This window comes from Haliotis cracherodii, unplaced genomic scaffold, assembly GCF_022045235.1.
Source record: "Haliotis cracherodii isolate W230 unplaced genomic scaffold, xgHalCrac1.p SCAF_31, whole genome shotgun sequence".
Lineage (NCBI taxonomy): Eukaryota > Metazoa > Mollusca > Gastropoda > Lepetellida > Haliotidae > Haliotis > Haliotis cracherodii.
Window position 1 is genome coordinate 2,796,177 of NW_027266288.1, and position 23,428 is coordinate 2,819,604.

Sequence of the window (23,428 nt, forward strand, 5' to 3'; positions counted from 1 at the left end):
GTTAAGTCAGCAAGCCTGACCACCCGACCCCGTTAGTCGCCTCTTACGACAAGCAGAGTCGCTTTTTAAGGCAAGCATGGGTTGCTGAAGACATATTCTACCCCGGATCCTCATAAGTTAAAACGTGATTCTATCGTATCACTATAGTTAATATGTCATGCCAGATTATCTATAGTACCGAAAACTACGGTTATAAAGAAATCAACGGGACCAGTAAGTTTAGTTCGCAATAACTGTAGTTCGTTATAAGCATATATACAACAAATGGCTGGGACTAAAAAATAAGTTCGTTATATCGGTCACTTCATTATAAGCTTGTTCGTTATAAACATAGTTTACTGTAATATGAAAGAAACAGGTGTTGTTTTAACTTGTTTTGAGTAGAATATGACAAATACTTGTATTGTTTTGTATAGATAAATGACCTGCTGATCCAAGTGTTGACACAGAGCAATCCCCTGTAAACCGCTCACCCCCAAAAGGAGGTCTTGAGCTGGTGTGCACTTATTACAGTGAGGCCGGTAGATCTCCTCCATCACCTCCAAGGTAACGAGTGTAACCCCACGATGTCGTGGTCCTCGTCAGCTATGAGCCCTCATCAAGGGACATTCACATCTATGCTAATGGCATTGCCCTGTGGCCAGGATGTCGTTTTTTACTCTGACAATGATAACTGTACGTGTGTAACTTGAAAAAAGACAAAGCCAGTCGAAGATTGGTGAACAGCAAGAGGAGATAAGTGTCTAGCTGATGAAGGGAAGTGGGGAGGGTAGTGGCGCCTTGTACCCCCATTAGGGGGAGACGGGGGTGATTAATGATGCCGGGGACACCTCCCTTAAAGCTCCTTTCTCATGCTCAGATTCATAATAAGCTCCCTCTGGTGGCGAAAAGTATTCTGGTCACGCCCCAGTCGTTTCACAACAGGTGTAGGGGCACCTTGCCAGGCAGCTGACAGAGGATAGCTGACACAGTGACCCTGGTGAATACATTTGCCTCTTTATTGTGGACACTACATCCTTGCCAGAATCCTGAGAATAACAGCTGATATTGTGACCCTGGTGAATACATTTGCCTCTTTATACTGGACACTACATCCTTGCCAGAATCCTGAGAATGATAGCTGATATTGTGACCCTGGTGAATACATTCACCTCCTTATACTGGACACTACATCCTTGCCAGAATCCTGAGAATGACAGCTGATATTGTGTCCCTGGTGAATACATTCATCTCTTTATACTGGACACTACATCCTTGCCAGAATCCTGAGAATGATAGCTGACATAGTGACCCTGGTGAATACATTTAACTCTTTATACTGGACACTACATCCTTGCCAGAATCCTGAGAATAACAGCTGATATTGTGACCCTGGTGAATACATTCACCTCTTTATACTGGACACTACATCCTTGCCAGAATCCTGAGAATGATAGCTGATATTGTGACCCTGGTGAATACATTCACCTCCTTATACTGGACACTACATCCTTGCCAGAATCCTGAGAATGATAACTGACATAGTGACCCTGGTGAATACATTTAACTCTTTATACTGGACACTACATCCTTGCCAGAATCCTGAGAATGATAGCTAATATTGTGACCCTGGTGAATACATTCACCTCTTTATACTGGACACTACATCCTTGCCAGAATCCTGAGAATGACAGCTGATTTTGTGACCCTGGTGAATACATTCACCTCTTTCTACTGGACACTTCATCTCAACTGGATGTTAACCAATCATGGCTGATCATGTGGCCCTGATCAATATATTCACCCAATCAAAATGAAACCTACATTTCTTGCAAGACAGTTACAATATTGAGACCTTGTGTATCCACACACCTGTTAATAGAGGACGTCCTTCTCACCCCCAGGTGTACAGGTACATTCGACGCAATACTTCAAGGACTTATTAATGTACTGCACTATGCCCTGACTTGTAATCTGATACACCCATTATCATGTTAATCTGACACGCCTTCCTGACGTTCGTCCCCATACAGTTTCACATTGTATAAAGTTAATCATTGTCAACTCAAAACGCACAATTAAATGACTCATGTGTGTGGCAGCATACACTCAAGGGACCAAAACATGTCAATTACATGAGGAAATATTCAAGCGTTAATTTCATAACCACTGATCAAGTTTTTCTGACTTGAATTAACCTACAAACTCACAGTCATCGATCAACCAGATACTGACAATTATATTCACTTAATCGTGTGTGCAGGAAAATCGGCAAATTATTCACCGAGTGTCAAATTCTGACACAAAACTGGTACATATTTCAACACACAGACTGCCTGTTCCACGGGTAGAAAGGAGGCTTTCCACGATCCACCAGAGCAAATCCTGCGTGTACAATACCCCGTGGGTTACCTGCACGTGGTAGGCTTGGCCTTACTGTGTTTGTGACAAACAGTTAACAACAACACAAGTCAAACTGATAAATGTTGTTGAGAATAGGCATTGTGGGAGTAACAAAGTCTCCCCCCGAGGGGGCCCCGAGGGGGCCGGGGCGTGGAGCTGGTGCAGACTGGCAGCTCCCTAGGGCTCTACTTACGTATATATGCATGACAGCCAGTCCGCTCAGTCACCCGTTTTCTGTACTTCGGAAGGGAGATTTAATATTCGGTGAAAGAGATGAACTTTTGTTAGAGGACATTTTCAACAACTGCTTTAAGATAACAATTTCTTTATCTTAAAGGGGGAGACGACACATTTTCCAGCAATTTTTTTTCAAAATAATCCCAGCCCCACAAACAATATGAAAACGGTTGGTCCTCTGCCTCTGTTGAACTCTCAACAGAGAAAGCAGATGGGTGGTGGGTGAGCGAGCGGATGGACGTTTGGGTGAGCGGGTGGATGGGCGGATGCATGAGTGGGTGGATGGGCATTTGGGTGGGTGGTTGGATCAGTGTTTGGGTGAGCAGGTGGATGGGCGTTTGGGTGGGTGGTTGGATCAGCGTTTGGGGGAGAGCAGATGGATGGCTCAGGTGGGATGGACATTTGGGTAAGCGGGTGGATGGGCGTTTGGGTGAGCCAGTGGATTGGTATTTGGGTGAGCAGAAGCATGAGCGGGTATATGGGCTTTTGTGAGAGCGGTTGGATTGGCGTTTGGGTGAGCGGGTGGATAAGCGGTTGGATCAGCGTGTGCGTTAATGTTTGGGTGAGCGGGTGGCTGAGCGGGTGCATTAATGTTTGGGTGAGCGGGTGGATGAGCGGGTGCATTAATGTTTGGGTGAGCGGGTGGATGAGCGGTTGCTTTAATGTTTGGGTGAGCAGGTGGCTGAGCGGGTGCTTAAATGTTTGGGTGAGCGGGTGGATGAGTGGGTGCGTTAATGTTTGGGTGAGCGGGTGGCTGAGCAGGTGTGTTAATGTTTGGGTGAGCAGGTGGATGTGCGGGTGGATGTGCGGGTGGCTGAGCGGGTGCAGTAATGTTTGGGTGAGCGGGTGGCTGAGCGGGTGCAGTAATGTTTGGGTGAGCGGGTGGCTGAGCGGGTGCAGTAATGTTTGGATGAGCAGGTGGATGAGCGGGTGCAGTAATGTTTGGGTGAGCGGGTGGCTGAGCGGGTGCATTAATGTTTGGGAGAGCGGGTGGCTGAGCGGGTGCATTAATGTTTGGGAGAGCAGGTGGATATGCGGGTGTGTTAATGTTTGGGTGAGCTGGTGGATGAGGGTGTGGATCAGCGGGTGGGTGAGTGGGTGGGTAGGCTTAGGGATGAGCGAGTGGGATGATCGAGTGAGTTTATTTTCAGATTTGACATATTCAAACTACAAAATCAGAAAATGGTGACTTCTTTGTCTTATTTTGCTTCCTCATTGATGAAAAAGAAATCATCCAAATCCTCATCCAACATAATCCCATCCAGCATCCTGAACACCATCATCACTGAGATCCCCACCACTCCGCTGTCAGCAGCAAGTTGCCCTTCCCACCCTGGCAGGCATACTGAAGATATTGAATGCTGAAGACCAGTGTTATTAGCAGGGGAATGTCCACTGGAGATTCCAACATGCCAGCTCTATTGGAACCAGATGGGCAGGCAAACATCAGCCTGGATAAAACTGGCTACATTTCATAACACAGCAGACAGCAGGGGCCTGAATAACACAATAGAAAGGGTCTGATCCTGGTAGAGCCTGAATAACACAGCAGACAGGGTCTTATACTGGTGGAGTCTGAATAACACAGAAGACAGGGTCTGATACTGGTGGAGCCAAAATAACACAGCAGACAGGGTCTGATACTCTGTGGAGTCTGAATAACACAGCAGACAGGGTCTGATATTGGTGGAGTCTGAATAACACAACAGTCAGGGTCTGATACTGGTGGAGTCTGAATAACACGGCAGACAGGGTCTGATACTGGTGGAGCCTAAATAACACAGCAGACAGGGTCTGATACTGGTGGGGCCTGAATAACACAGCAGACAGGGTCTGATACTGGTGGAGTCTGAATAACACAGCAGACAGGGTCTGATACTGGTGGAGCCTGAATAACACAGCAGACAGGGTCTGATACTGGTGGAGTCTGAATAACACAGCAGATAAGGTCTGATACTGGTGGAGCCTGAATAACACAGCAGACAGGGTCTGACACTGGTGGAGTCTGAATAACAGCAGACAGGGTCTGATACTGGTGGAGTCTGAATAACACAGCAGACAGGGTCTGATACTGGTAGAGTCTGAATAACAGCAGACAGGGTCTGATACTGTTGGAGCTTGAATAACACAGCAGACAGGGTCTGATACTGGTGGAGCCTGAATAACACAGCAGACAGGGTCTGATACTGGTGGAGCCTGAATAACACAACAGACAGGGTCTGATACTGGCGGAGCCTGAATAACAGCAGACAGGGTCTGATACTGGTGGAGCCTGAATAACACAGCAGACAGGGTCTGACACTGGTGGAGCCTAAATAACACAGCAGACAGGGTCTTATACTGGTGGAGCCTGAATAACACAGCAGACAGGGTCTGATACTGGTGGAGCCTGAATAACACAGCAGACAGGGTCTGATACTGGTGGAGTCTGAATAACACAGCAGACAGGGTCTGATACTGGTGGAGTCTGAATAACACAGCAGACAGAGTCTGATACTGGTGGAGCCTGAATAACACAGCAGACAGGGTCTGATACTGGTGGAGTCTGAATAACACAGCAGACAGGGTCTGATGCTGGTGGAGTCTGAATAACACAGCAGACAGGGTCTGATACTGGTAGAGTCTGAATAACAGCAGACAGGGTCTGATACTGTTGGAGCTTGAATAACACAGCAGACAGGGTCTGATACTGGTGGAGCCTGAATAACACAGCAGACAGGGTCTGATACTGGTGGAGTCTGAATAACACAGCAGACAGGGTCTAATACTGGTGGAGTCTGAATAACACAGCAGACAGGGTCTGACACTGGTAGAGCCTAAATAACACAGCAGACAGGGTCTGATACTGGTGGAGTCTGAATAACACAGCAGACAGGGTCTGATACTGGTGGAGCCTAAATAACACAGCAGACAGGGTCTGATACTGGTGGAGTCTGAATAACACAGCAGACAGGGTCTGATACTGGTGGAGCCTGAATAACACAGCAGACAGGGTCTGATACTGGTGGAGTCTGAATAACACAGCAGACAGGGTCTTATCCTGACAGAGCCTGAATAACACAGCAGACAGCGTCCGATACTGGTGGAGTCTGAATAACACAGCAGACAGGGTCTTATCCTGACAGAGCCTGAATAACACAGCAGACAGCGTCCGATACTGGTGGAGCCTGAATAACACAGCAGACAGGGTCTGACACTTGTGGAGCCTAAATAAAACAGCAGACAGGGTCCGATACTGGTGGAGTCTGAATAACACAGCAGACAGTGTCTGACACTGGTGGAGCCTAAATAAAACAGCAGACAGGGTCCGATACTGGTGGAGTCTGAATAACACAGCAGACAGTGTCTGACACTGGTGGAGCCTAAATAAAACAGCAGACAGGGTCCGATACTGGTGGAGTCTGAATAACACAGCAGACAGGGTCTGATACTGGTGGAGCATGAATAACACAACAGTCAGGGTCTGATACTGGTGGAGCCTAAATAACACAGCAGACAGGGTCTGATACTCCGTGGAGCCTGAATAACACAGCAGACAGTGTCTGACACTGGTGGAGCCTAAATAACACAGCAGACAGGGTCTGATACTCTGTGGAGTCTGAATAACACAGCAGACAGTGTCTGACACTGGTGGAGCCTAAATAACACAACAGTCAGGGTCTGATACTGGTGGAGCCTAAATAACACAGCAGACAGGGTCTGATACTCTGTGGAGTCTGAATAACACAGCAGACAGTGTCTGACACTGGTGGAGCCTAAATAAAACAGCAGACAGGGTCCGATACTGGTGGAGTCTGAATAACACAGCAGACAGGGTCTGATACTGGTGGAGCATGAATAACACAACAGTCAGGGTCTGATACTGGTGGAGCCTAAATAACACAGCAGACAGGGTCTGATACTGGTGGAGCATGAATAACACAACAGTCAGGGTCTGATACTGGTGGAGCCTAAATAACACAGCAGACAGGGTCTGATACTCTGTGGAGCCTGAATAACACAGCAGACAGGGTCTGATACTGGTGGAGCCTAAATAACACAGCAGACTGGGTCTGATACTGGTGGAGTCTGAATAACACAGCAGACAGGGTATGATACTGGTGGAGTCTGAATAACACAGCAGACAGGGTCTGATACTGGTGGAGCCTGAATAACACAGCAGACAGGGTCTGATACTGGTGGAGTCTGAATAACACAGCAGACAGGGTCTGATACTGGTGGAGCCTAAATAACACAGCAGACAGGGTCTGATACTGGTGGAGTCTGAATAACACAGCAGACAGGGTCTGACACTGGTGGAGTCTGAATAACACAGCAGACAGGGTCTGACACTGGTGGAGCCTGAATAACACAGCAGACAGGGTCTGATACTGGTGGAGTCTGAATAACACAGCAGACAGGGTGTGATACTGGTGGAGTCTGAATAACACAGCAGACAGGGTCTGATACTGGTGGAGTCTGAATAACACAGCAGTCAGGGTCTGATACTGGTGGAGCCTGAATAACACAGCAGACAGGGTCTGATACTGGTGGAGTCTGAATAACACAGCAGACAGGGTCTGATACTGGTGGAGCCTAAATAACACAGCAGACAGGGTCTGATACTGGTGGAGTCTGAATAACACAGCAGACAGGGTCTGACACTGGTGGAGTCTGAATAACACAGCAGACAGGGTCTGACACTGGTGGAGCCTGAATAACACAGCAGACAGGGTCTGATACTGGTGGAGTCTGAATAACACAGCAGACAGGGTGTGATACTGGTGGAGTCTGAATAACACAGCAGACAGGGTCTGATACTGGTGGAGTCTGAATAACACAGCAGTCAGGGTCTGATACTGGTGGAGCCTGAATAACACAGCAGACAGGGTCTGATACTGGTGGAGTCTGAATAACACAGCAGACAGGGTCTGATACTGGTGGAGCCTGAATAACACAGCAGACAGGGTCTGACACTGGTGGAGTCTGAATAACACAGCAGACAGGGTCTGATACTGGTGGAGTATGAATAACACAGCAGACAGGGTCTGATACTGGTGGAGCCTGAATAACACAGCAGTCAGGGTCTGATACTGGTGGAGCCTGAATAACAGCAGACAGGGTCTATCATGTGACCAGACTTTTCTTTTGTTTATAAACAAACACACTTATTCTGGAATAAAAACAGGCAGGCCTAATGCAAGCCTTTTGGTGCACCATAGATCTTGCTTTGCATAATTATATAGACAAATTACGACAACTGCGACAGTAATGTGCATGACAATATAGCTTTACACAAGGTGACCACATCGCCACCTCTCCGATGACAGGACGTGGAGGATGAAGACGCTAATGGAGTGAGTGAGTATGGTTTTACGCCACTTTTAGCAATATTCCAGCAATATCAAGGCGGGGGACACCAGAAATGGGCTTCACACATTGTACCCATGTCGGGAATCGAACCTGGGTCTTCGGCGTGACGAGCGAACGCTTTAACCACTAGGCTACCCCACCACCCCCATACAGTGATGAAGGCAAGATTCCTGCTGAAGGTATTTGCCAAATAATCAGTACACATTGTACCCATTTCGCGAATCGAACCCGGGTCTTCGGCGTGACGAGCGAACGCTTTAACCACTAGGCTACCCGACCGCCCAGACGCTAATGGAGATAATTTTTCATGTCTTAGGATATTTTCGCAATGAAAGTTAAACATTTCGTGACGTATGTTTATCTAAATGTGTAGACACATCCAAAATGAAACAGATGAAAAACACACGAATGGACTGTGTAAGATGTGGCGATGTGACAGAGGTACTCGACTGGCCGCAAGGAACACTACGGAAGATTGGCTTCATATATGACCGATGCATATTAATATTGCAATCTCGGATGTGCGAAAAACTGGCTTCTTATCAAATCAAGCGGGCAATTAGTATTTTGTAACTCAGCCGAAAAAAAGAAGAACAAAAACAGACTGCACATTACTTGTGTTGTCGGCTTCACTGTGCGGAGCTCTATTCTTTTGGTTTGAGAACTGAATCGGGCACGTGACGTCACACAAAAAAACCAATAAGTCCAGGCCGGTACAAACCGCTATATAAGTGCAATAATATTTACCGTGATGTTAAACCCCATTTCACCTCACCTCACCAGTTGAAATAGCGTGTGATTTACACAAGGGGAGATAAGCCAGGTTGTCTACAATCTTTCAAAAGTCAAAACAGCAGCAGCAAGCTTTTTGTATCCTCTTTCCACCAGAGACCAAAGAGTTCCACAAAGGGGAATAAACAGGAATTCTTACAACACTTTTGGGTTTTCCCTTGTAAACAATGACAAAATACCTTGCATATATCAAAAATATTTGGATAGTTGTTTTTCATACAATATATGTTTCACCTTTAATTTCTTCACAAAAAGTGTTTTGGAAGCCCATTTGATTTCCGTTACAGAAATGCCCAATAAATGTGTCATACTTCTCAGCTGAGCTTAACCATCAGTGTTTACAGTAAGTAAAACAAGTGACCATGTTCAAAATTCCATGATTCGTTTGAATGTTAAAACTCCTATCAACAAATAATATAATATATATATTTTAACATGTTTTCTTAAACATATATCATCTGGATTATACTATTTCATATTTGAATCAAAAATCAAATACATTCAAACTTTGGTTTATAACGAAATATCTCATCATGTAATATTTCAAATTATTCGCTGCTTATCGAATATAATGAGTGAGTGAGTTTGGTTTTACGCCGCTTTTAGCAATATTCCAGCAACATCACGGCAGGGGACACCACAAAAGGGCTTCACACATTGTACCCTTGTCGGGAATCGAACCTCGGTTTTCGGCATGATGAGCGGACGCTTTAACCACCAGGCTACCCGACCGCCCCTTATCGAATATAAACCGTATTAAGCACTGCTCCCACGAAGCAGCCCTGCCTGACAACTTCTACACCAGTCTGTGACTAACCATTATGTTAGTGCCCGTACTAACCTAAACAAGAACATGTCTGGCGCTCGGCATTAAGGGACTGGTCAGCTCGGAGTCAGTATACTGTGTCTGAGTGGGGTATTCATGTTAAACTGCGGCATGGTATCTCAGTGAGCTAGCACTATAAATCGGCATCAGTCCGGACTAGTACAAGCAGCCACACAAACACACACACGTACATGCATGTCGCTATATAAGTGCAATAATCTTGTATGCGACGTTAAACCCAATTTCACCTCACCTCACCTAAACAAGAACACAAAGTCATCAATAAGGTGAACACTTGTGAATAAATACATAAAACTTGTTGCCATGGAAACTTGAAATATATTGGCCTAAAAAATCCCAAACAATCAAAAAGCACCAGTTTGACCAGTCACCTTCGAGGCTCCGGCATACATGATCGCGAGAACCATGTGTTGACATAGTGAGTGAGTATGGTTTTACGCCGCTTTTAGCAATATTCCCACAATATCACGGCGGGGGACACCAGAAATGGGCTTCACACATTGTACCCATGTCGGGAATCTAAACCAGGGTCTTCGGCGTGACGAGCTAACGCTTTAACCACTAGGCTACCCGACCGCCTGTGTTGACATAGAATCGTCAAACTAAAACAAATATGACTTTTAACGAGTCAAAGTATGGCATTTATGATATATATGAATCCATTCTCTGTCAACTTAAGTTTGTTTCAAGGCGTCAATAGTGGTAATCTGAACGAGGTTGCTGTTAATAACGGTGAGTGGTGCGATCTTCCGATCGCTTCACACACAATTTTGCCGAAATTAATTAAAACATTATTAGGAATTTTTAATAAGATTTATGAAATAAGTTACAAACATAAGTCTAGATGAATACACAATGCCATTTAGAAAGTGGTCAAATGTAACTAATGTTATATTTGGGATAACACTTTATTAGTAAAGTACACATTCTAGTACTTTTTTGGGTTGAGTCCCGTGCGGGATTCGAACCCACACCTGCCAGGGTGAGGCACCTAAGTCCAGATATACAAAGAACACTTTTTATAGCCAGATAGTGTAATTACATGATTAATTTGTGTACGTCAGTATGGATTTGTTGACATGGTATTTCCGGTGTTACATGCTCTTTTTGTTTGGGGAAAAAACATCAAAACTCATTATGGCGTGTATAATATGCACCCCCTCCTACACAGTTGTGTTTTTGGAGAAAAAAGTGTGCACTATACTCAAGAAAATACGGTATATCGGACACTGCATATGACCATCGAGGCAAACCCCATCATCATGCGGGGAATACACCACGCCCTGCTACAATAATCAAAATCTCAACCTTTAAAACATACTGTAAACAGGATTTTTTTGGCGACCTTTTTATTATTGCGAGTTTTGCGAACGAGACTCAATCGCAAAAATTAAACACGCAAAATTAAGTATAAATAATACATACATACTTTATTCATTGCAACACGTCATCAAATGTTGAAATCATCAACCAGAACCACAAGTTACTCACTAAGTTAAAAACACAAATGAATGCAGAACGGTCACACATTACATCACAAATGACAGTGTAAACAGACCAATTAGTGTCTTCTTATATAGTTTGCATTCAAACTCAGTCATGACACTGAGTTGAGTCAATTATCGTATTTGATAATTGGTCGCAATCCCTTCCGGTTTGGAGAGAATCTGTCTTTTGTTTGGTAATCTAGGGGTCATCTCAACACGGCAACTCACAAAAATATCTTGTCGCAGTATTGTCTTTGGTGTGGTATTCGCAGTATTTTAACAGCACAGAAATAAAGCTGTTTACAGTATTCATTTTTCAAAGGTCTCAAATTTCTGACACCATACTCAAAATTCTAGATTTATAACCAACCAAGAAAAACATTCAAACACCAGGGCAACGCCACAAACATTATTTCCCAATAACTACCAAGATTTGTTTTCAGTGTAGCTCCCTCTAATCAAGCCAATAGACCCAAACACATGACCCCTCTCTTTCTGTAGTGAACCCAAAAGAACAGGCCTGAAATTCACTCCGATACTATTTCCCTCACAAATGTCAATGTCTGGCTACATCTACTACTGGTGCACAACTAGCTTTGATGCTTACAGAGGTGTTACAGAGACCTGATGTGTTTATTCGCTAACACAACATCGCAAGGCTCTGACACCCTGGTGTAATGTACGGTTGGTTTGGGAGACAGGAAGAGACCTGTGATAGGACGTTACTGCATTATCAGGTGTAACCTGCCTCCAGTCAGCAACAAACACACGCGGAAGAAACGCCATACTTCATAACTGAGTGAGTGAGTTTGGTTTAACGCCGCTTTTAACAGTATTCCAGTCATATCACGGCGTGTCAGCTTAATGTAGGAGGAAAGCCCAAAGTGATGCAGGTCTCAGACGTTTACCGCTTCGGTGAAACCCACGAGCACGGGTATGGTGCTGACAAACCTAGAAGCATAATCGGGGCGAACCGGGATTCGAACCCACAATCATAGATTTCTGGCGTGCCCAAGGGACGCAACTCTGCACAGCGAATTGCGGCGCCTTAGACGACTGGGCCACCCGTGACCCCACTTCATAACTGAGCTTGTTGCCTAGTCTGATGACTGACTTTGTTCCTGTACTTACTACTTAAACAAGGACTTCAAGGATTTCACATCGAGGCTACCTTGGAGTATTTCAAAGATATCAAGGCTACATTGGTATATTTCAAAGCTACCTTGGAGTATTTCTAGGACGTCTAGGCTACACTGGGGTATTTCAAAGATATCAAGGCTACACTGGTGTATTTCAAAGCTGCAATGGTGTATTTCTAGGACATCTAGGCTACCTTAGAGTATTTCAAAGATATCAAGGCTACACTGGTGTATTTCAAAGCTGCATTGGTGTATTTCTAGGACATCTAGGCTACACTGGTGTATTTCAAAGCTGCATTGGTGTATTTCTAGGACATCTAGGCTACACTGGTGTATTTCAAAGCTGCAATGGTGTATTTCTAGGACATCTAGGCTACACTGGTGTATTTCAAAGCTGCATTGGTGTATTTCTAGGACATCTAGGCTACACTGGTGTATTTCAAAGCCGCATTGGTGTATTTCTAGGACATCTAGGCTACACTGGTGTATTTCAAAGCCGCATTGGTGTATTTCTAGGACATCTAGGCTACACTGGTGTATTTCAAAGCCGCATTGGTGTATTTCTAGGACATCTAGGCTACACTGGTGTATTTCAAAGCTGCATTGGTGTATTTCTAGGACATCTAGGCTACACTGGTGTATTTCAAAGCTGCATTGGTGTATTTCTAGGACATCTTGGCTACACTGGTGTATTTCAAAGCTGCATTGGTGTATTTCTAGGACATCTAGGCTACACTGGTGTATTTCAAAGCAGCATTGGTGTATTTCTAGGACATCTAGGCTACACTGGTGTATTTCAAAGCCGCATTGGTGTATTTCTAGGACATCTAGGCTACACTGGGGTATTTCAAAGCTGCATTGGTGTATTTCTAGGACATCTAGGCTACACTGGTGTATTTCAAAGCTGCAATGGTGTATTTCTATGACATCTAGGCTACACTGGGGTATTTCAAAGCTGCATTGGTGTTTTTCTAGGACATCTAGGCTACACTGGTGTATTTCAAAGCTGCATTGGTGTATTTCTAGGACATCTAGGCTACACTGGTGTATTTCAAAGCTGCATTGGTGTATTTCTAGGACATCTAGGCTACACTGGTGTATTTCAAAGCTGCATTGGTGTATTTCTAGGACATCTAGGCTACACTGGTGTATTTCAAAGCTGCATTGGTGTATTTCTAGGACATCTAGGCTACACTGGTGTATTTCAAAGCTGCATTGGTGTATTTCTAGGACATCTAGGCTACACTGGTGTATTTCAAAGCTGCATTGGTGTATTTCTAGGACATCTAGGCTACACTGGTGTATTTCAAAGCTGCATTGGTGTATTTCTAGGACATCTAGGCTACACTGGTGTATTTCAAAGCTGCATTGGTGTATTTCTAGGACATCTAGGCTACACTGGTGTATTTCAAAGCTGCATTGGTGTATTTCTAGGACATCTAGGCTACACTGGTGTATTTCAAAGCTGCATTGGTGTATTTCTAGGACATCTAGGCTACACTGGTGTATTTCAAAGCCGCATTGGTGTATTTCTAGGACATCTAGGCTACACTGGGGTATTTCAAAGCTGCATTGGTGTATTTCAAGGACATCTAGGCTACACTGGTGTATTTCAAAGCTGCATTGGTGTATTTCTAGGACATCTAGGCTACACTGGGGTATTTCAAAGCTGCATTGGTGTATTTCAAGGATATCTAGGCTACACTGGTGTATTTCAAAGCTGCATTGGTGTATTTCTAGGACATCTAGGCTACACTGGTGTATTTCAAAGCTGCAATAGTGTATTTCTAGGACATCTAGGCTACACTGGTGTATTACAAAGCTACATTGGTGTATTTCAAGGACATCTAGGCTACACTGGTGTATTTCAAAGCTGCAATAGTGTATTTCTAGGACATCTAGGCTACACTGGTGTATTTCAAAGCTGCATTGGTGTATTTCAAGGATATCTAGGCTACACTGGTGTATTTCTCAACCACTAGACCACTGAGGCTGTCACCAAGCACATGAACGTACTGGTCCACAGATAAGTGAGCAGTGATCAGGACTTTCATGCTTGTGGTCCAGTGACTAGTAAAACCCAAGTGATACAGAGCTCCAGATAAGCTTTTGGTGTTGTGGGTATTTTACCCATGCATTTTAAAATCATTGGGCATCAGTAATTCTATCTTGGTATTCAAATTTCTGTTACCCACTAGTTTTTACACATGTGGGTATTTAAGTTAAATATTTAACAACTCTATTCATCTAGTCCCTGCAAACTGGTGTCGTGTGGGTTAGAGAGCTTTATAGGACTCACAAATACCACGATACTTCCACAAGAAAGTGTGATGGCAAATGATCATGATGTAACTGTCATCATGGAGTTTGGCAAGGTTGACGGAGTGCCCGTTTGTAATTTCAAAATAAGTTGCTCATTTGCTAATCGAATATGCAGGGTTACTTCACAATATTTTGATGATACGCACAACTTTATTTTTTAAGCGTATCTGTAATGTTCGTTTCGTTTTTGATACGCTTGTATTTTATTTTACTGTGTATTTCTGCATTTCTGATGCATATTTTACGAAGATATGCAGCTTATCTGGAGCTCTGGTGATGCATTTCAACAAACATCACAAGAGAAAACAGTTATGTGAATAATGTTTTAAGCAAGTCAACAATAATCTGTAATTATACGAAAGCTTCAAACAGCCCTCCCTGTTGGGGTTAGATGACGGCCAATCAGCAAACTCACAATCCACGACGACCCAAACCTATATAGTCATCTCAGGTTTGTTTGTTTGTTTGTTGGTTGGTTTGTTGTTTAACTCTGCACTCAGCAATATTCCACCTGTATGACAACAGTCTGTAAATAATCATGTCTAGACCAGAAAATCCAGTGATTGACATCATGAGCATGGGGATAAGATAACATGCATCAACCAAGTCAGCGAGCATGACCACCCTATCCCGTTGGTCGCCTCTTATGGCAAGCATGGGTTGCTGAAGACCAATCTTCCCCAGGTCTTCCTGGGGTGTCATCTCATGACAAGCATGAAGTACTGGAGACCAAGCAGGAAGCAATGTCAATGTTGATATTATAATGGTATAAATTGCCTTACCTTAGCTTTTCATCCCATGTGAAATTCAACCAAATGTCATCTGCAAACAACAAAAGTTGATATATGTCTTGTACAATCATATGCAAAAATATCTTAAATTCTGAAAATGGTACTAGTCATACATGAAGATTGCACAAGACTGGCCAGAGATTGCACAACACTAGTGGGAGATTGCACAAGACTACTGGGAGATTGGACAAGACTACTGGGAGATTGAATAAGACTGACAAATGGTTGCACAAGACGGGCCTGGGAGATTGCACAAGACAAGTGGACAATTGCACAAGACTACTTGGAGATTGAATAGGACTGACAAATGGTTGCACAAGACGGGCCTGGGGGATTGCACAAGACAACTGGACAATTGCACAAGACTACTTGGAGATTGAATAGGACTGACCAATCGTTGCACCAAAAAGTGCCAAGGCACGCTGAAGGTTTCCAAGAGCATCGCTCACTCCTAATTACATATAGAATACTTCATTATAATTAAATTATGCTTCTAGTAACTTCACTGCAATACCTAAACACACATTATCTTCAGACAGGAAAAAAACCATCACTCAATAACAAGACAAGACTTCAATCTGATTCCAATCATATCAGGGAGCTTGATCCTTGGAATATAACAAAGTTAGTCTCCTGGAGTCGTCAAGTCCTGCCCACATTCAGCAGCCATTGTGATTATCTGATCCCTAATTTTGTTGACTCAAACATCGAGCATGTTGTATTCAAATTTCTCCCTCCTTCTACATAGGTCACAAGTTACTGTTGTATTCACAATAGGGTTGACCAAATAATGATTTCTCCCTCCTTTAACAATCACGGTTAATTGGTCTCAGGCTGCTGTTGTATTCACAACAGGGTTGACCAAATAATGATTTCTCCCTCCTTTAACTATCATGGTTAATAGGTCTCAGGTTGCTGTTGTATTCACAACAGGGTTGACCAAATAATCATTTCTCCCTCCTTCAACAATCATGGTTAATAGGTCTCAGGTTGCTGTTGTATTCACAACAGGGTTGACTGAATAATGATTTCTCCCTCCTTTAACAATCACGGTTAATAGGTCTAAGGTTGCTGTTGTATTCACAACAGGGTTGACCAAATAATGATTTCTCCCTCCTTTAACAATCACGGTTAATAGGTCTAAGGTTGCTGTTGTATTCACAACAGGGTTGACTAAATAATAATTTCTCCCTCCTTTAACAATCACGGCTAATAGGTCTCAGGTTGCTGTTGTATTCACAACAGGGTTGACCAAATAATGATTTCTCCCTCCTTTAACAATCATGGTTAATGGGTCTCAGGTTGCTGTTGTATTCACAACAGGGTTGACCAAATAATCATTTCTCCATCCTTTAACAATCAAGGTTAATAGGTCTCAGGTTGCTGTTGTATTCACAACAGGGTTGACCAAATAATGATTTCTCCCTCCTTTAACAATCACGGTTAATAGGTCTCAGGTTGCTGTTGTATTCACAACAGGGTTGATCAAATAGTGATTTCTCCCTCCTTTAACAATCACGGTTAATAGGTCTCAGGTTGCTGTTGTATTCACAACAGGGTTGATCAAATAATGATTTCTCCCTCCTTTAACAATCACAGTTAATAGGTCTCAGGTTGCTGTTGTATTCACAACAGGGTTGATCAAATAATGATTTCTCCCTCCTTTAACAATCACGGTTAATGGGTCTCAGGTTGCTGTTGTATTCACAACAGGGTTGACTAAATAATGATTTCTCCCTCCTTTAACAATCATGGTTAATGGGTCTCAGGTTGCTGTTGTATTCACAACAGGGTTGATCAAATAATGATTTCTCCCTCCTTTAACAATCATGGTTAATAGGTCTCAGGTTGCTGTTGTATTCACAACAGGGTTGATCAAATAATGATTTCTCCCTCCTTTAACAATCACGGTTAATGGGTCTCAGGTTGCTGTTGTATTCACAACAGGGTTGACTAAATAATGATTTCTCCCTCCTTTAACAATCATGGTTAATGGGTCTCAGGTTGCTGTTGTATTCACAACAGGGTTGACCAAATAATGATTTCTCCCTCATTCAATAATCACGGTTAATAGGTCTCAGGTTGCTGTTGTATTCACAACAGGGTTGACCAAATAATGATTTCTCCCTCCTTTAACAATCACGGTTAATGAGTCTCAGGGTGCTGTTGTAATCACAACAGGGTTGACCAACGTTTCTCCCTCCTTTAACAATCACGGTTAATAGGTCTCAGGTTGCTGTTGTATTCACAACAGGGTTGACCAAATAATGATTTCTCCCTCCTTTAACAATCACGGTTAATGGGTCTCAGGTTGCTGTTGTATTCACAACAGGGTTGACTAAATAATGATTTCTCCCTCCTTTAACAATCACGGTTAATGAGTCTCAGGTTAATGTTGTATTCACAACAGGGTTGACTAAATAATGATTTCTCCCTCCTTTAACAATCATGGTTAATAGGTCTCAGGTTGCTGTTGTATTCACAACAGGGTTGACCAAATAATGATTTCTCCCTCCTTTAACAATCACGGTTAATGGGTCTCAGGTTGCTGTTGTATTCACAACAGGGTTGATCAAATAATGATTTCTCCCTCCTTTAACAATCAAGGTTAATAGGTCTCAGGTTGCTGTTGTATTCACAACAGGGTTGACCAAATAATGATTTCTCCCCCCTTCAACAATCATGAGTGAGTGAGTGAGTTATAATTTTACATCGCATCGGCAATATTGCCGCCATATCGCGATGAGAACAAATTGATTATAATAAAATTTCTGTCGTCAAAGGACAGTAAAACAGTAGGTAATTATCACAGTGTAGACATAAAACTTACCTGGGCAATAGTAAAACAAAGACGTTTTCAGTATATGAGTTATAAGAAAGTAAAACCTGGCTAGAGACCACTGGCGACCATCAACAATCATGGTTAATGGGTCTTAAGTTGCTATTGTATTCACAACTGTTTAAGGTTTGACTAAATAATGATTTCTCCCTCCTTCAACAATCATGGTTAATGGTTTGTAGCCACATCAAAATAATATATGTTTTTAGGAACCTACCAGTCATATCATTCATTTATTAAATCTATCACATTTCACAATATCTGAAATACATATTTCATTTCAATTTATCCTAGTTTATCTTTTTTGGTTAATGGTTCTTATTTTGTTGTAATATTTACAACAGGGATGACTAAATAATGATTTCTCCCTCCTTCTCTCTCTTGGTTGCTGGCAAATGGCAACAGAAATTACTTTCAATGATTATATATCCAAATCTTGACAACTTGCTTCTACAGTTGTGCTAATATAATATATAGCATGCAAAAACTAAATCTTTTAAAATTACATATTGTAAGCATATGAGCAAATCAACTTATCACAGCTCCTTACAAAATCTGAAAAACTTCCACATCAATTTTTTTATGACAACATTTGCAAGACTCAGTTCATAAAATAATTTAGCCAACTTCCTTACATAAAAATTGAGAAGTAAGAAACGTGAGACACCATTGAGGCCAAATTCAAATAAATCTCTCGTAAACATGCATAAAAATAATCATTACTTAAGCCGTTTTAAAACAAATTGCAATAAAATTCTTTTTTACATTCCGGCTCTGCAATAAGATGAAAAGAGAGCTCTAAGGCTTCCGTACTTAATGTTGAAGACTCCAGTTCACAAGGAACAACAAGTACTGGGACTTCATAACTCTTAATGTAAACACAACAGGAAGTTTAACCTCAAACCTCTACCCCATGCTCCAACAAGTGATAAACAATATCACATGCAAATAACACCCACATCAATCTGAACACGCCAAACTCATTCCTATAAAATAATTTACTGTTTTTTCTCAAGTTTTGTCGACAAAAAACAAAACAGCTCTGTTGAAGCATCGTTTGTTTTCGTTCAGTCAGTGACATATATGTTACAGCAATACCTTCCGTTTCTCTTTCAGGCTAACAAACCTACACACACCACCGCCACTACGCTTTTTCACAAACTATTTAGTCAAATACTTGCTTCAGAATAAAAAACACATTAGCCAGCAATAAAGTCAAAGATCGGGTTTAAAATGATAATAAAATGTCTCCGCAGGCGATGGGTATTCGACTCGCTCAAGCATGGCAACACTCACGATATGCACTTGTCATACAGTGTGCCATTAATCTCGATAACATCTTCATCCACTTCTTTCATATTTGACTTTATATATTTGTTCTGTTATCCTTGTTTATCTAGCCACTCATTTCATAACTAATAAAATTGTGAGATCATTGAGTGAAATTTTACACCAGCTTAATATTTGTTTATTTGTTTGTCGTTTAACGCCGCACTCAGCAATACTCCAGCTACATGATGGCGGTCTGTGAATAATCAAGTCTGGACCAGACAATCCAGTGATTGACATCATGAGCATCGATCTACCCAATTGGGTTACGATGACATGCATCAACCAACTCAGTGAGCCTGACAACCCGATCCCGTTAGTCGCCTCTTACGGCAAGCATAGTCGCCTTTTACGGCAAGCATGGGTTGCTGAAGACCTATTCTACCCCGGATCTTCACGGGTCACATCAGCAACTTACAGTACGAAGTTGGTGGTTGCTTTTTAATTTGTATGAGCTTTATAATTTATTGGCAACTTGTTTGAAGTCGGGTTAGTTTTTGTTTTCACCACATTTTTTTACAGGACTTTACATGAAGTTTATCTGTCATGGCTGGTGGTATTGCATCAGGCTTCCAAATGTGGATGTTCTTTACCTTGTTTTGAGTGAGTGAGTGAGTTAATATTTAATGTCACACCATCAGTATTTCAGCCATATCGTGATACCTTGTTTTGAGTAATATAGTGGAGCTTCCTGTAAGTTTGGACCAGATAGACTTGTGGTCGACAGAAAAGAACTAATTATGTATTAATCTGGGGGGAAAAGAGTGAGTGAGTGAGTGAGTGAGTGAGTGAGTGAGTGAGTGAGTGAGTTGGGTTTAACGCCGCTTTTTAACAGTTTTCCAGTTATATCACAGTTGTCAGCTTAATGTGGGAGGAAAGCCCAAAATGATGCAGGTATGGGACGTTTACCACTTCGGTGAAACCCACGAGCAAGGGCATGGTGCTGACAAACCTAGAAACATAATCAGAGTGAACCGGGATTCGAACCAACAGTCATATGTTTCTGGCATGCCCAATGGATGCAAATCTGCACAGCGAATCGGGGCCCTTAGACGACTGGGCTCCCTGTGCCCCTGATACTTTTAGACGTTATTCATTTTCCCGTTTCCTATTCCTGTCCATTTCTCAAATCATAAATCATACAAATACTAGTATCCTCACAACTTATTCCATCCTGTCTATTATTCCCCCATTTCCCCGTGGACAGATCAACCATATCACACTCCACACTCCCATCATTCCCTCCAAATTAGAAACAAGCCATTTTTATCATTTTTTATCATTTTTAACACGATCCGAAGTCTTTCCTTAAACCTCTTCTCCTTGCATCCTAAATTTGAAAACCTGAAATGACCTTAAACATGTCTACATCTTCCTTCTTTCACCACTTCCTCAAAATGGCTTTCACCCTTTCACCCTTTCACCATATTCAGCCTAAATTCCATGTTTCAATGAAAACATATCAGTTGTCATTCATCCCCCCTCCCTGGCTCTACCTCCCCTCCATCCCCCCTTCCCTCCAAGAGCAATTTCCTGTCATTTTCCACTCCCACTCACAAAATCGTCATCGGAATTATTTTCAAAATATTTATCCACCCCATAGCTCCCCTATGGGACCCGCATCAATCCCGCGTTATCGTAACCCAATCCACAAGTTTCAATGTGCTAATGTACTACGGTGTAATCCTGTCGCTTCGCCAAGTTCCACTTCCCACTGTACGTTACAACCAAACCACAACGCTAAGTCAATTCAAGGGAGATTACACATCTTTGATTTTTTCCATTTATTTTTTCAAATATTCAAATATTTTCCTTGTGTTGCAATGACTTTCACATCTGTTCCCATATGGCTTCATTCAACATGGCCGCCTCCAAACACATGCTCCTTTGAAAAGCGTATCTTATGCTTTTCTACAGCTTAAAACTGTAAACCATTGAAAATACAAAGAGGCCATACTCGGATTTAGTTTTGTCCATGTTTTTTAATCATCATCAGCGTAAAATGTTGTTCCGCCTTCTCACCACCTGGCGTATGAATATCACAGATGTAGTCCCTGCGACAATCATTAGTGCTATCATGCACACTCCTGTGCAACGGATTCCCGCAGCTTGCCGGCAGTTGCTTGTACGGACCGGTTTTTAATACAGACTCTTACATAAGTTTTCTCTGTTTTCATTACTTCCGTTTACGTGGCGGAACTGAAGATCGTCGAGCCATCAGACGAGTGGAGATATCGGAGGTCACGGTATCACCACGTATGTGAAGTCGTAGATATGATGGCACCGTGCGATAACCTCTCCAGATTCCATGTCCAGACAAGACATGATGCTGATGAAACACTCCAGATGTTTTGATTTGGTTTGTTGTTTTATGCCGCACTCAGCAATATTCCAGCTATATGACGGCGGTCTGTAAATAATCGAGTCTGGACCAGACAATCCAGTGTTTTACATCATGAACATCGATACACGCAATTGGGATCGATGACATGCATCAACCAAGTCAGCAAGCCTGACCATCTGATCCCATTAATCGCCTCTTACGACAAGCATGGTTGGTTTCCTTTTACGGCAAGCATGGTCACCTTTTACGACAAGCATGGTCGCCTTTTATGGCAAGCATACTCCAGATGTACTGCTTAAGTAGAATACAGCTTTGTTGGACTGCAGCCTGTAAAGGATCTAGTCTGGACCAGATAAACTAGTGATTGAAAGCATGAGTAACGATACAACCCATCAATATTCCTGATGTAGGACTGCGGCCTGCAAAGGATCTAGTCTGGACCAGATAAACCAGTGACTGAAAGCATGAGTAATAATCCATCCCATCAATATTCCTGATGCATAGATATTCCAGCTATATGACGGCGGTCTGTAAATAATCGAGTCTGGACCAGACAATCCAGTGATTAATATCATGAGCATCGATCCATGCAATTGGGATCGATGACATGTATCAACCAAGTCAGCGAGCCTGACCACCCGATCCCGTTAGTCGCCTTTAAACGGCAAGCATGGGTTGCTGAAGACTTATTCTACCCAGGAATCTTCACGGGTAGCTTAAGCATTGAGGACTCGTTTCGAATCATAGTCATCAAAAGCTACTCAAAGACACCCATGCACATTCAACTCATAGTCAAGTCTTCAGACAGTAGGAACTTGAACATCGGAAACAATTACCCAGACACCACTGTTCAAATCATCAGTCTCATTGGCCCCGCTCGACAAAGTGATCCTAGCGCTACGACTGTCGTAAGTCTGAGTAAGTATGGGAGTTACGATCCTCTTAGTGCTAAGATGGCTTTGTAGAACAGCACTCTGGATTAGAGTTGGTATTTGGGTGTTAATGACAGTCTGTAATTTAATGATTGATTCCAGAATGTTTGTTTGTTGTTCAATGTCACACTCAGCAATATTCAGGGTTTTAGTCAGCAGTCTGTAAATAATCAAGTCTAGACCAGGCAGTCCAGTGATTGACTTCATGAGCACTGATCTACGCAATCAGAATATGATGACATGCATCAAACAAGTCACTAAGCATGACAACCTGATCTCGGTAGTCGCCTCTTACCACAAGCATCGGTTGCCGAAGACCAATTCTAACCCAGATCTTAATACATCAAGCTTCTGAATACTTCATAACTATGTATAAAAAGACAAAACCAACAAGAGTTTGCCACTAACGTGGCTATATCCCCCGCCCCTGTTGTAGAATTTATGACATAATTAAATCTAAACAAACCCTAACCTTTTTTAACCGAGGTGGAACTTGTCATGGAAATTGTAAAAAAAGATGAGTTTGGAACCTAAGTCCATCTTGTTGCCATGGAAACATAAAAAATAAAAATTTCTAAAATTTCTACATAGCAAAAGGCACCAGTTCAGTATGTACCTGACAGACCTGCAAAGTT

At 42.6% G+C, this 23,428-nt stretch overlaps 1 long non-coding RNA gene across 1 annotated transcript in view; it reads right to left on the reverse strand.

Annotated features, from left to right (window-relative positions):
• Positions 1 to 23,428, reverse strand: part of LOC139477174 (uncharacterized) — a 133,111-nt gene that overhangs the window by 15,535 nt on the left and 94,148 nt on the right. Inside the window, exon 3 of the long non-coding RNA XR_011654144.1 lies at positions 15,341 to 15,380. This is a non-coding gene — a long non-coding RNA (uncharacterized lncRNA). The remainder of the gene's footprint in view (positions 1 to 15,340; positions 15,381 to 23,428) is intronic.